Source organism: Prunus mume, linkage group LG2 (assembly GCF_029339155.1).
Source record: "Prunus mume cultivar Tortuosa linkage group LG2, ASM2933915v1, whole genome shotgun sequence".
NCBI classification, from domain to species: Eukaryota; Viridiplantae; Streptophyta; class Magnoliopsida; order Rosales; family Rosaceae; genus Prunus; species Prunus mume.
In genome coordinates this window covers 23,044,463-23,056,741 of record NC_142699.1, presented here as the reverse complement: position 1 = coordinate 23,056,741, position 12,279 = coordinate 23,044,463, and the positions used below count along the sequence as shown (strand labels likewise).

Genomic DNA, 12,279 nt, shown 5'->3' with positions numbered 1-12,279 from the left:
TCTTAAAAAATTTACCAGACTTTGCGGTGACAAGGGTCTTCAGAAGAACCACACCTATGCACGTATATATGCAATTAAGTACAGTCTACATTACTAATTAATTATTAGACTTTTTATCACAAAACGTTTCTGACGTTTGCAAAACTATCAGATTGTATTCTTAAAGTTTTTTTATATCATTCATGGTTCCTGATGTTAATATATGGGTGCTCTTAAATAGTCCCTCTGTCATCCCTTTTGACCTCTTCAATGCCTCATCAACTCACAGTTTTAGTGACGAAAAATCAGAAGAACACCGTCCCAGAAAAGTTTTAGCCACGAAAAATCTGATGAACATCCATCTCTAAAAACCTTTGGTGACGAAAAAGCTTCAATTTTCTGGGCAAAATAGCGGCTGGGTTTTTTGGGTTTTAGGTCTTTTTTGAGCTTCAAATCTTCCTATGACATTAGAATGTAAAACAATTTCGTAGAACTGATGTATAAATTAAATAAATAAATTTTACTTAGTTAGATGATGATTTGTCTAACCTTTTCTACATTTTCCTCGTTTAGCTCAAGACCTGTCTCTCTGTCCAGAATCTGTTATACTTCCATAATCTCAGGTATTTTATCTCGCAGGCGGGTCTCAATTCCCATCTTTAGTGTCATTGTTGAGCTGGGACATGACCCACAAGTTCCTTGCAGTTTTAATACCACAACAAGGCCATCTATCTCATATAGTGCCACATTCCCACCATCAGCCATCAAGCCAGGTCGTACCTCATCCAAGACTTTCTCTACATTTTCTCTACTTTACATCTAAAATCATTCTAAGTTAAATGGAAATATGTTATAAAACACTGCTGAATCGATAAACTTAACTTCTTTTTTTCGGGCCAGAAGTTATTTAAGTGGGTTTCCATTAATTAATTAACTTGCTAATCTGCAGTACATCATATGATCATATGCAGGGGCACGCAGCAAGATGAATTCCTTCAGGTGAGGAGGAACCAGCTGGACCTTAATCTGGAACCATTATATTCATGCAACTTCGGATGCTTTGCTGCTTGATCATCAATCAGTACAAAAAGAACAAAACAAAACTACATATGTTGGTTTGGTTGTGTATTAAATTTCTGATTTCTTGGTAAATTTGAACCTAGACATCGCTAAGGTATGTGGTCGCAATCCAATCATTGACAGACTGATTATCAAACACAAACAATGAGGATTTGAACTTTGAAAAACTGTTCTATTTTATTGATGCCATAATTGTTGAGTAAATATATGTATGCTATAAACTCTATGTGACTGCCTTTTTGTCTAATTTACCAACCAAAAAAAAAGAAAAAGAAATAATTGAATGGTAAATAAAGTTAGGTTATAGAAAATGTTCGAATATAAGACACTATGGTTATGCACAAGAAAAGGAAATGGAAATATCTTGTGAATGGAGTTCATATATAAGAGAAAGCTTAACAGCTAGAATAACACATATCTTATTTTGGACAATTAATCCAGGTATTGATTTGACGATTATATTCTCTGGATTTAACATTTTTTTAACAAATGGACTATTTAAGAGCACCCATATTAACGTTAGGGACCATGAATGATACAAAAAAACTTTAAGGATGCAATCTGATAGTTTCGCAAACATCAGGGACGTTTTGTGATAAAAAGCCTAATTATTATTAATACCGATAGTCCTTTTTTTTTCCCTTCCTACATCAGCTACAAGATTTGCTATATGATGTACGAATTGATGTTAGCTAGTTAAATTTGGGAAAACTCGCATAAAAGGAGAGCAAACACATAAATTAGTAAGACGTACGAAATTGACAGAAATCAATTATTGGAAATATACTCAAATAAATCATTAATTAATTAAGAGCCATGCCTAGTAAATTTTCAAGCTTGGATTAATGTCTAGACACATATCCATTCTGAAAACTTGCACGGATATATATATGCACCTAAATTGACGTTAACACATTTGAAAATTTCTCCTCTCTTTTAAAGCACTTAAATTAGGTTTTGCGTTATTGATGGATATTTCTAGCTGATTGATTAAGGCAGCATTCAATTTAGTTGTCAATGGTTTTATCACCAACTACCTACCTAGTAAACTTGCATGGACCTAAATTAGGGTTTGTGTTAGCTTAGATATATAATTAACACAAACTTGCATGGACCATACCTCGTAAACCAACTATATTTTCAAGCTTGAATTAATTTACGTGGGTAGCCCATTTATGCGTAATATGGGACTTATCTCATGGCTTAGATTGTTCACGCAAACTTACATGGATTGTTATGTGCACAGGGCAAAGTGGGTGCCCACCCATCCCAAATTTTTTTACAACAAAAAATACTTTCGTATCTTATAAGTCTAGCCCAACTCTCTCTCTCTCCCTCTCTCTTTCTCTTGGGTGGACAACATCTTCTCATTCTCATTGTCAACAAAAACAGTATTCTTCTCATTCTTTCATATCCTACATATAATCATAGTTTTGATTAAAATTGAGTATTCTAGGAATTAATTAGGGAGAATTATCATTTGGAGATTTTGTTAAAATTTAAGGCTTTGATTTTAGGAATTTTGTTGAGATGTTTGATTTGTTGTTGATATTGTTGAGATGCTCTATGACAATTCGTTTGATTTTTTGTTGGTATTTTTAAAAAAATTTCTTTCTACATAAATTTTTTTGGTATGTATAGAGATGCATTTTAGGGTAAGGCTTATTATGTCCCCCATGTATCTTTTTATGCTTATTAATGAAATTTACTCGTACCATTGAATTTAGTATGTGAGTTTCTGACTTTTGAATCATTCACCTAGTTTGCAGATGCGCTAAACGCTAGCATCCATAAAGAAGCTGTAAGTTTTTGCTTCAGAAGAAGACCCAAAACTCCAATAGCATCATACTTCTGAATGAAGTATGCATCATAATTGCAAACAAAATGCATGATTTTATTGAACAAATGAGGCTGTATTTTATATAACCCTCGAAAATCAAAACTAAAGTACAACGAATTTGGGATAAAGTAATATTCCAAGAGATTCTTACCCCGAGAATGCCTACGTCTTTCCACGTTCGGGCCATGGCCGACTTGTGCACCACGGTGGCCTTGGCTTGATTGATGGAGCATACCCTATGGCAACTTGATCACCATCTTTTTCCTCCTCCCTTTCTTCTTCAGCTTGTTTGTGCCTTCTTTCTTCATTTTCTCCCTTTTGCCTCCCCAACAACCTCCTCGCGCAAGATATTGAGAGTAGAATGTGTTTTCTAAAGGGTCTTACAATATAAAGCCAAGGGTATGCTTGATTTGTATTTTATAGGGCATTAAAAAAAACCAAAATTAAATTAATAAGGTCAACTGTCATTTTTTGGGTTTATTTATAAAAATTAAATGATTTATTATTTATCTATATCATTACTAGTGCTAAGAATGGGTATATGACTAAATATCTCTAATTTTATTGTGTCATATCAGATTTTTTCCTTCATGAACAACTTTATTCAATCCAAAGCTTATGGTATTATACAACAAGAAGTTCTAAATAATAAATAAAACATAAAATACAAATCCAAGCACACTCATCCAACAATTTCTACCAGGGACTAAATTTTAGCATCTTGGGCTTGATAAGTACATGCCAGCAGCTGCTCATCCTCTTGGAACTTGGCCATGTCTTCCTCCTTCAAATTAACCCATGCTTCAATCCCACCACCGGACTCCGTATCCATGAAGACAACCAGATTCTTAAACGGGAGGCTAGCCGACCCGACCCACACGGGCTTTCCCCACCCAAAGTCCGTTTCATAAAGCGGGAACCTGCACAAGCTAGTAAAGTTCAACGACACCACTTCACCTTTCATAAACTCTGCTGCTCCCTGCTTCAAAAAGTTCAAGTGTGTGTCGCCATCTCTCATCTTACTCAGGTAATTACTGTCAATCGTCTTCAAGGCATCTCTCATCTGGCCAACCAGCCCATAACACGTGTCCTTGCTCCCATCAAACGACAGCGTCGCAATCGCAAACCGGCTCACGTTTCCAATATGATACTCGGGAAGTGGTGGGTCCATCCTGGTCCGTAAGTTGACGGCGTGAAGCACTTTGTAAATTTTTTTCTGGTTGGGATCTCCTTGGGTGGAAGCTATAAACCTTGCCCATATAAAACATGACAGGGCCTCAATGCGGGTCGGGTATCTCTCATTCGAATTATTTTCTGTGTACTTCGACCTAAGAGAAGCAACCATAGAAGCACTAAAAACAAACCTTTTGGTCACAATGTTTTCTCTGGTGATCCCAGTGCTTGGTTTGTACCCAGATATGCTTCTGGGTGGGAAGAGGGTGGCCACATCAAAAAGTGGGGGGCTAATTGTATTGTTTTTTATATCACAATCTCCTCGAGATATTAAAGCCCAGCTGTTTAGGAACGTGATGAATGAAAAGGCATCGACAATTTTGTGAGAAATGCAAATTCCAATTGCCATGCCACCACAGTCAAATATGTTGACTTGGACCGCAAGAACCAAGTCACCAACATTGTCTAGGTCATACGGGAGTAATTTGTTGTGTTGGTTTGGGTCGGGTTGGGATATCACGTCAGATAGCGTGCAGTTCACTTGGGCTTGGACGTAATGTGCACCTTGGTCAATGCAATCGACGTAGGCATCGTCGATAATACGTCCGGCTAGCGGATAATATTGTGTCAAGATCTCCGATAAGGATTGCTTAACTCGATCAGAATATATTTTGACATCGTTACCTCGATGACCATTATTGTTGGTGTAGAAAAGGATCATAGGCATGAAAATTGGGGTGGCGATTTGGTCAAGAAAAGAAAGTTCATGTTTACGGAGATGGGATGGGGTTGATGAAGAAGGCTTAATGCAATCTCTCTCAATCACTTGGATCCTCATCATCCTATAACAAGATTGAGAATTAAGGATGGTTTGAAGAAAGTGTTGTGCAAATGTGGCTTGGAATTGCGATATTTATAGTCCTCCAATGGTACCAATTAAGTCAGCCTACATTTTATCTTAATAAACAACGCGATACATGCAATATGGATGTACGTGTTCACTTTTCTCGCCACTAGAATGAAAAGAACATATATAAGCCGAATCAAAAGTAGTGCTAAGCTCTCTGTCTCTAACTCCATGCATGATGGTTTAGAGCATCTTCAAGGGAGATGTCAAATATCAAACATCAAATTTAAATTTGATGGTTGATGTGGCAATTTGACATTTACATAGTTTTACACTCTACCCGATATGTCAAATAAATAATTATTGTAACAGTCAAATCATTTAAGATAAAGAAGAAAAAAAATATAAAAAGGAAAATAATAAATGAAAGTAACAACTAACTATCTTTAAAAATAATAAAATATTCATTTGACATCTTGCTTTTGGGATGTCAAAAATAACATCTCAACCTCCCGCCTTCATTTCACATCAGCTTTGACACATCGGTTGGAGTGATGTGAGATGTTATTTCTAGCCGTTAAATGTCTATGTGGCACTTTTGACACATCGGTTGGAGATACTCTTAGGCGAGACTTTTGTTTGTAGTTGGTTCCTTTGAGCCGCTTTGGCAGACAAAAGATGGGGGTAGTCGTACGGAACTAGGATTTGGCCATCTTATATATGCTTCAAAGTTCACACTGATTCTCTTTTGTTAGAGATTTGTATGAGCTTAATACATACTTAATTTTTGTAAACAATATGATTATAATTGAACACTCTTGTAGTGCTCCAACGGTACCAATTAAGTCGCCCTACATCTTATCTTAATAAATAACGCGATATATGCAATATGGACGTACGACTTATATATGTCTTATATATCCTCTCCTTGAATTGCTAGTCTCCATCATCTTATGCAAAACTCTCCTCGCTGGACCTCAATACGGCGACGTTATTCTTTCGATTTCTGGGATTTTTCTATGGTTTTTAAGACCCCAGCAAAAAGACAACAAACAACTAAACAATATTAATCATGCAGGTCTTAGTAAAACATCAACAGCGGCCTAAGCCAATCCATAATTTCCTCAATAAACCAGCAACCCAGGTCACTGTCGTGGCTCCAAGCAGCCAAACTATCAGCAACAGCGTTCTTCTCTCCATAAATATGTTGAAGTTTACTTTTTGGAAATTGTATGTTCTCACTTTTATTTTGTTTACTTACACTTTCTTATTTGTTATAGTAAAAAGTATTACAAAATAAAAGGTAGTGTAAGTGGACAAAAGAAAAGTGAAAAAATCAGCACTCTTAAAATATCATACATTCAAATCCTCAAAGAGAGAGAAAGAGAGACCTTTCACATAAATTGGACAATTAAGAGTGTAAATGTATTGCAAATGACTCACTAGTGTAGTGGTTTAGAATATTTATACCCTCAGGGAAGGTCCTGAGTTTGAGTCATAGCATTCGTGTAGTATGTGTAAGAGTTTAATATATTACCGCTCCTTTCCATAAGAAATGACCTTTTAAAAAAAAATGTATATGTATTGAAATATAGATATGAGACCTGTTTTTCCTTTCTGAGGAGAACATAAGAGGAAATCTTTTCTTGTATTTCTTATAGTAAAAGATTTCCTCCACAAGTCATAGTTGAAAATGATTAATTTGACAATTCTTGGCTAATTATTATGCCCAAGATTTCCTCCAAATGCGAAGATCAAATTTCAACTTTAACATATAATTCATGTTTTAACAAGTGGTATTGAACCTAATTAATTCCAAAATCAGGTCCCATCGCATTGATCAATTTTATTTTTTTGCTTTTGGCAAGAATTTGATTGCATTTCAAACCTAATTAAAAGTTAAAACATGTAGAGATTACGTTCTTGCTGGAAATTATCACAGAACTAGTGATGACTTTTGTAGATTTTTTGTCCGGCCACTCTTCAGAAACTCATCGGAAATCACTTTTGTAGACTTTCACGATGTAAATTGAGGCTTACACTCCAAATTTCTCTTCTCAAAATCATTAACAAAACTTACGCTAAGCTCCTCATCATTCCTTCCCATACTTTCACTATGTATCCATGCTACTTTTCTTTTGTAGGCCCTCTATAATTCCTTCCCCTACATCTGGCAAATATAGAGGGGGAAAAAGCGTATATAGAGGGGAAAAAAAGTGTATATAGTCTCCCCATACTAACAACCTAGGGATATAGAGTTTTGTAATTTTTTTTTTTTTAAAGAACTAGCTAGGCAACATGGGTTTAAGATGACATAATCATATTTTCATTTGTCATATCATGTTAATTAGAATACGAGCATTCAATTCAAAATCAATTGATAATAGTTGAAGAGGTCCAATGTGAGACTCAACAACCTTCAACCTCACCCTAACTATTCCCCATACTTTTCAAGGCTAATGTTTCGTTACATTCTACCAAATTCATCAATTAATTAGTGAACAACTTTACTGTTAAAACTAATTAATCAGTTATATCTATATTTCTCTAAAAAAATTTACCAAACTTTGCGGTGACAAAGGTCTTCGGAAGAACCACACCTATGCACGTATATATGCATTTAAGTATGCTCTACATTACTAATTAATTATTATTAACACCGATAGTCCTTTTTTTTTTTCCTTCTTACATCAGTTACAAGATTTGCTATACGATGTACGAATTGATGTTAGCTAGTTAAATTTGGGAAAACTCGTATAAAAGGAGAGCAAACACATAAATTAGTATGACGTACGAATACGATTGACAGAGATCATTTATTGAAAATATACTCAAATAAATCATTAATTAATTAAGAGCTATGCCTAGTAAATTTTCAAGCTTGGATTAATGTCTAGACACATATCCATTCTGAAAACTTCCATGGATATATATATGCACCTAAATTGACGTTAACACATTTGAAAAAATTTCCTCTCTTTTAAAGCACTTAAATTAGGGTTTGCGTTATTGATAGATATTTCTAGCTGATTGATTAAGGCAGCATTCAATTTAGTTGTCAATGGTTTTATCACCAACTACCTAGTAAACTTGCATGGACCTAAATTAGGGTTTGTGTTAGCTTAGATATAAAATTAACGCAAACTTGCATGGACGATACCTAGTAAACCAACTATATGTATAGAGATGCATTTTAGGATAAGGCTTATTACGTTCCTCATGTATCTTTTTATGTTTATTAATGAAATCTACTTGTACTGTTAAATATAGTATGTGAGTTTTGTCCATCTGACTTTCGAATCATGGATCAACCATTATGGATATGCATGGCCCATAATTGACATTAACACAGTTGAAAATTTTCCATCTATTTTAAAGCACTTAAAAATTGATAAGATATTTAGCTAGCTATGGCTGCTATGGCTGATTGATTAAAGCACATTCAATTCAGTGGTTAATGGTTTTATCACCAACTACTAAAAAGTCAGGTCTGATAGATAATATATATGGAATCTGTCATGAACATCACTTTGCAAATGTGATCAATTTATGGTTTGCGTGAAGCAGTATCTTTCTTATGTCATGAACAATAATTAAATATCTAACACGGTACTAAATCGACTATATAGCTATAAGATTAGTAGCATTAATTTTTCTTCTTGCTCTTAGACTAGTGGTATTTCTCTATCTGTTGTTGGAAGATATTTCAAATTTAAATCTACATTTTCCGTATATTAATTAAAAATATAAAAGTAAAAGCTTTATATCAAATACTACTGTACTTATAAAGACCTAACCACCTAGATGAGAGAAATTTATTTATATATAACTTATTAACATAATCTATGATTTTGTTATTGTGATGAGGGATTTTGAGCTCTACATTTAGAATTTGTGCATTTCGACACATCCAAACCATACAAAAGATCATAATAAATTATAAAAGTAGAGAAATACACCACTTCTAAATGTAAATCTAGATGATAGAACTGGATTAATGCATTAAAACCAGATGAGTACCAAAGCATAAGTGGTAGGACAGTAGTAACGAAAGCAACGGCAACCTAACTCCAAAGTTCAAATCCAAACAAGCAATACCTACATGCGAAAAGCACGGAAAGATATAGTAGAAAATATACCAAAAAAGTTTAAACTTAGCAGTCAAGTCTTTGCCTTTACCAGGATTGCATAATATATATACTTGTTGAAGCGTTATAGATTTAATGTATCTACTGACACAAAGTTAAAGTATTGGTCTTTAGAATATTTTGTCAAAGGCTTCATCGCATAGTTAATTACTAATGTAATCTACCAGTCTTACTCTTTTGTGTGTGTGAGAGAGAGTTTGTGCGTCAGTGTGTGAGAGAGAGTTTGTGCATATATATATAGTTATTTTTGCAAATGTCATCGTAAATAAAGAGGAAACCAGGGAAGGATATAGTAGAAAATACATGGTGCTATACAATAATAACGTTCCGATATTTGTTTTACAATGATCCAAACCATCTATTTTTTAGGTCTTCATTTATAAATCATCCTTTCAAAAAATTAAACAAATTAGAAACCGTTTAGACATCTAATTGTGTCCTACAAAATTAATAAACACGGTGCCTCGAGAAAGTACTAACATTTCAATAATTTAATTAAGTGGTCAAATGATATTGGATTTAAGTGTTTTCTTACAGAGATGTGATCTTCAAATGAATATCTACAAAATAGACAATTTGGATTAATGAAATACAATGTATGGTGGGCTCTACAAAGGTATCCCTCAAATAAACTTATTTAAGGAATCCCTCAATTGAAACTCAATTCAATATATATATATATATATATATAATGATATGAATTTAAAATACTCAAAATATATTGATAACTTGAAAATAGGCTTATGAGAATGTTGGCTTACAAAGATTGAAAGCTAGCTCTCGAGTTCCTATTGTTGTTCTTCATATCATTGTTTCTGAGAGAACATTTAAAATGAGAAACTAAAATTTCGCTCTTTTACATCCTGAATACAACTGAGGCTGAAGCCGTCTTAAATAAGAGAAAAGCAAACTCAACTATGATTACATAACTAGGGTAAGGTAACTCAACTAGAATTGGATTTTTTAACACGGGAAGAGAGACTGCTTTAACTCAGGGAATCTACTTTTATCAATTCAACTTTCAATTTTGTCTTCTGCTCATGCTTTTACTGGCCACCTTTTGCTTTAACTCAGGGGAATCTCATAATGAAGGATTTGCTTTTAGTCTGAATTCATGTCATAAGCTGGGTAGTCATCATTGGGGTCTTGACTATGAGGATAATCAGACCATCTTAAAGGGCAACCATGACTTACTTTTGGGAACATAAGGAGAAGACTTAGGTTGGAACCCTTTTAGCAGGTTAGCAGGAACTGGCGAAGTCTTTGGTGTCCCCCGACGGTACTCTCTAATAAAGTCCCTCTTTTTCACATCTCCTATTTGGAACGAATGACTTATTCGCAGGATTTCTACTAAATTGGGTAATATTGTAGGAAGAGATGGGAGTAGCAGTTGAAGAAAGCTGAAAGGGATCATAACTGGAAACTAAAGCAGACTGATAATTTGGGCGAAATTGACCAACTGTGGTACCTAAGGGACTATAGCGATTAACAACTGGGATTGGAGAAAAACCAGTATAAGGAACAATTGAAGAGGGTGACTCAGACTTAGGGAGAGAAGAGCAACTAGACTCAGTTTTGACTGTCTTTTGACTCATTGATGCAGGGAGGATTCCGGGCAAATGGGAAGGTTGGTTTTGATTCTCTTTTTGTTTATCTTTTCTGCTGGCCATTGCTTATCCTGCAAAAATTCTCTAGTAAGAAAATTAGGAACAGAATTCTCACTTCCTCTCAGATATTCAATTTCAAAATAAAAAATGCTTAAAATAGCTTGCCAACGTGCAAAAATTTGCTTTGATGCAATATTTTGAACATCTTTTTCTAATATATGCTTAGCAGATTTACAATCAACTCTGACTAAAAATTTTGGTTTAATAAATCATCTTGGAATTTAGTAATGCATAGTACAATAGCTAGTATTTCCTTTTTTATAGTACTATAATTAGATTGCGACTGGGTCCAAAAACCGGAATAGAAGCGAACAATTTGCTCAGAAGGAGTAGAAGTAGTTTTTTGCTTAAGAATCCCACCATATCCTATCTCAGAAGCATCTGTTTCAACTATTTTAAAGGAATCTGTTGTAGGAATGCCAAGACAAGGAAGCGTCTTAACATGACTCTTGATTTGTTTGACTATCTCAGTATGAATGGATGACCAAGGAGGAGGATTACTCTGTAGTCTATCAAACAAAGGCTTACACAATTTTCTCAGATTTTGATAGAAGTCAGAAACATAATTAAGAGAACCTAAAAATCTCTGCAACTGATTTTTGTCAATTATTTGATCACGGAACTTATCTGCAAATTGGATAACTCTATCGATTAGACGGATCTGCGACTGATTAATATTAAAGCCAAGGAATCTAATATTGGTTTGGAATAGCTTAATCTTAGGGGCAAATACAACTAATCCATTTGACTTGACTATTTGGAAAAATTTACGCAGGTGCTTCCAATGTTGTTCTATAGATTGGGAGAAAATAAGAACATCATCAATATAAACAATAGAGAAATGACTATAAGGATTAAAAATCTCATTCATTATATTTTGAAACTCACTAGGCGTGTTCTTAAGACCAAAAGGCATAACATTTCATTCGTAATGACCGAAGGGAGTAACAAAAGCAGTTTTGTATCTGTCAGACTCAGTGACTTCATATCAAATTTGGAGAAGATAACAGCTTTGCTTAAGCGATTAATTAAATCTCTTTTGAAATGACCTGACCCAATTTCCACTTTGGAATTGGTGAAACCATTAAAACGACACCTAGTAACTATGGGTCATAATGACCAAAATGCCCAAAACGATAGCACAAACTCGGGCCTAACTCGTGGCTGCGCTGACAATCGTAGGCTGCCTACGCATTTCGAGGATCAAGCCACACGTAGTTCTTTCCTCTGTTCTTGACCTGCAACTAGTTCGTTATTTTGTAACTGGTTTACTTATCCGTAAAACATACTATAGGGCTGACATTTATGGAGTATCCGGGACTCCGTTTTACGATCCGTCAAATACTATATGATCTGGAAATACCTAGATCAACATACTTGAAAATGACTACGATCGAACGGTTCAAACGTATAGAACCCGGAAATCGCATACTAGGCGAGATCTGTTCGGGGTTCAAACGTTATCCGAATTAAGATCCGCGAAATCCTACGAGCTCGTGAGGACTAGGAGATTATTCTAGGACTGACTGTGGTCCCCACCCTGAT

At 34.8% G+C, this 12,279-nt stretch overlaps 1 pseudogene across 1 annotated transcript; it reads right to left on the bottom strand.

Moving 5' to 3' along the window:
* Positions 1-3,478: 3,478 nt before the first annotated feature.
* Positions 3,479-4,975, bottom strand: LOC103321939 (stemmadenine O-acetyltransferase pseudogene; annotated as a pseudogene). The gene has a single exon (XR_016124404.1). The product of XR_016124404.1 is annotated as a stemmadenine O-acetyltransferase pseudogene (transcript).
* Positions 4,976-12,279: the final 7,304 nt, after the last annotated feature.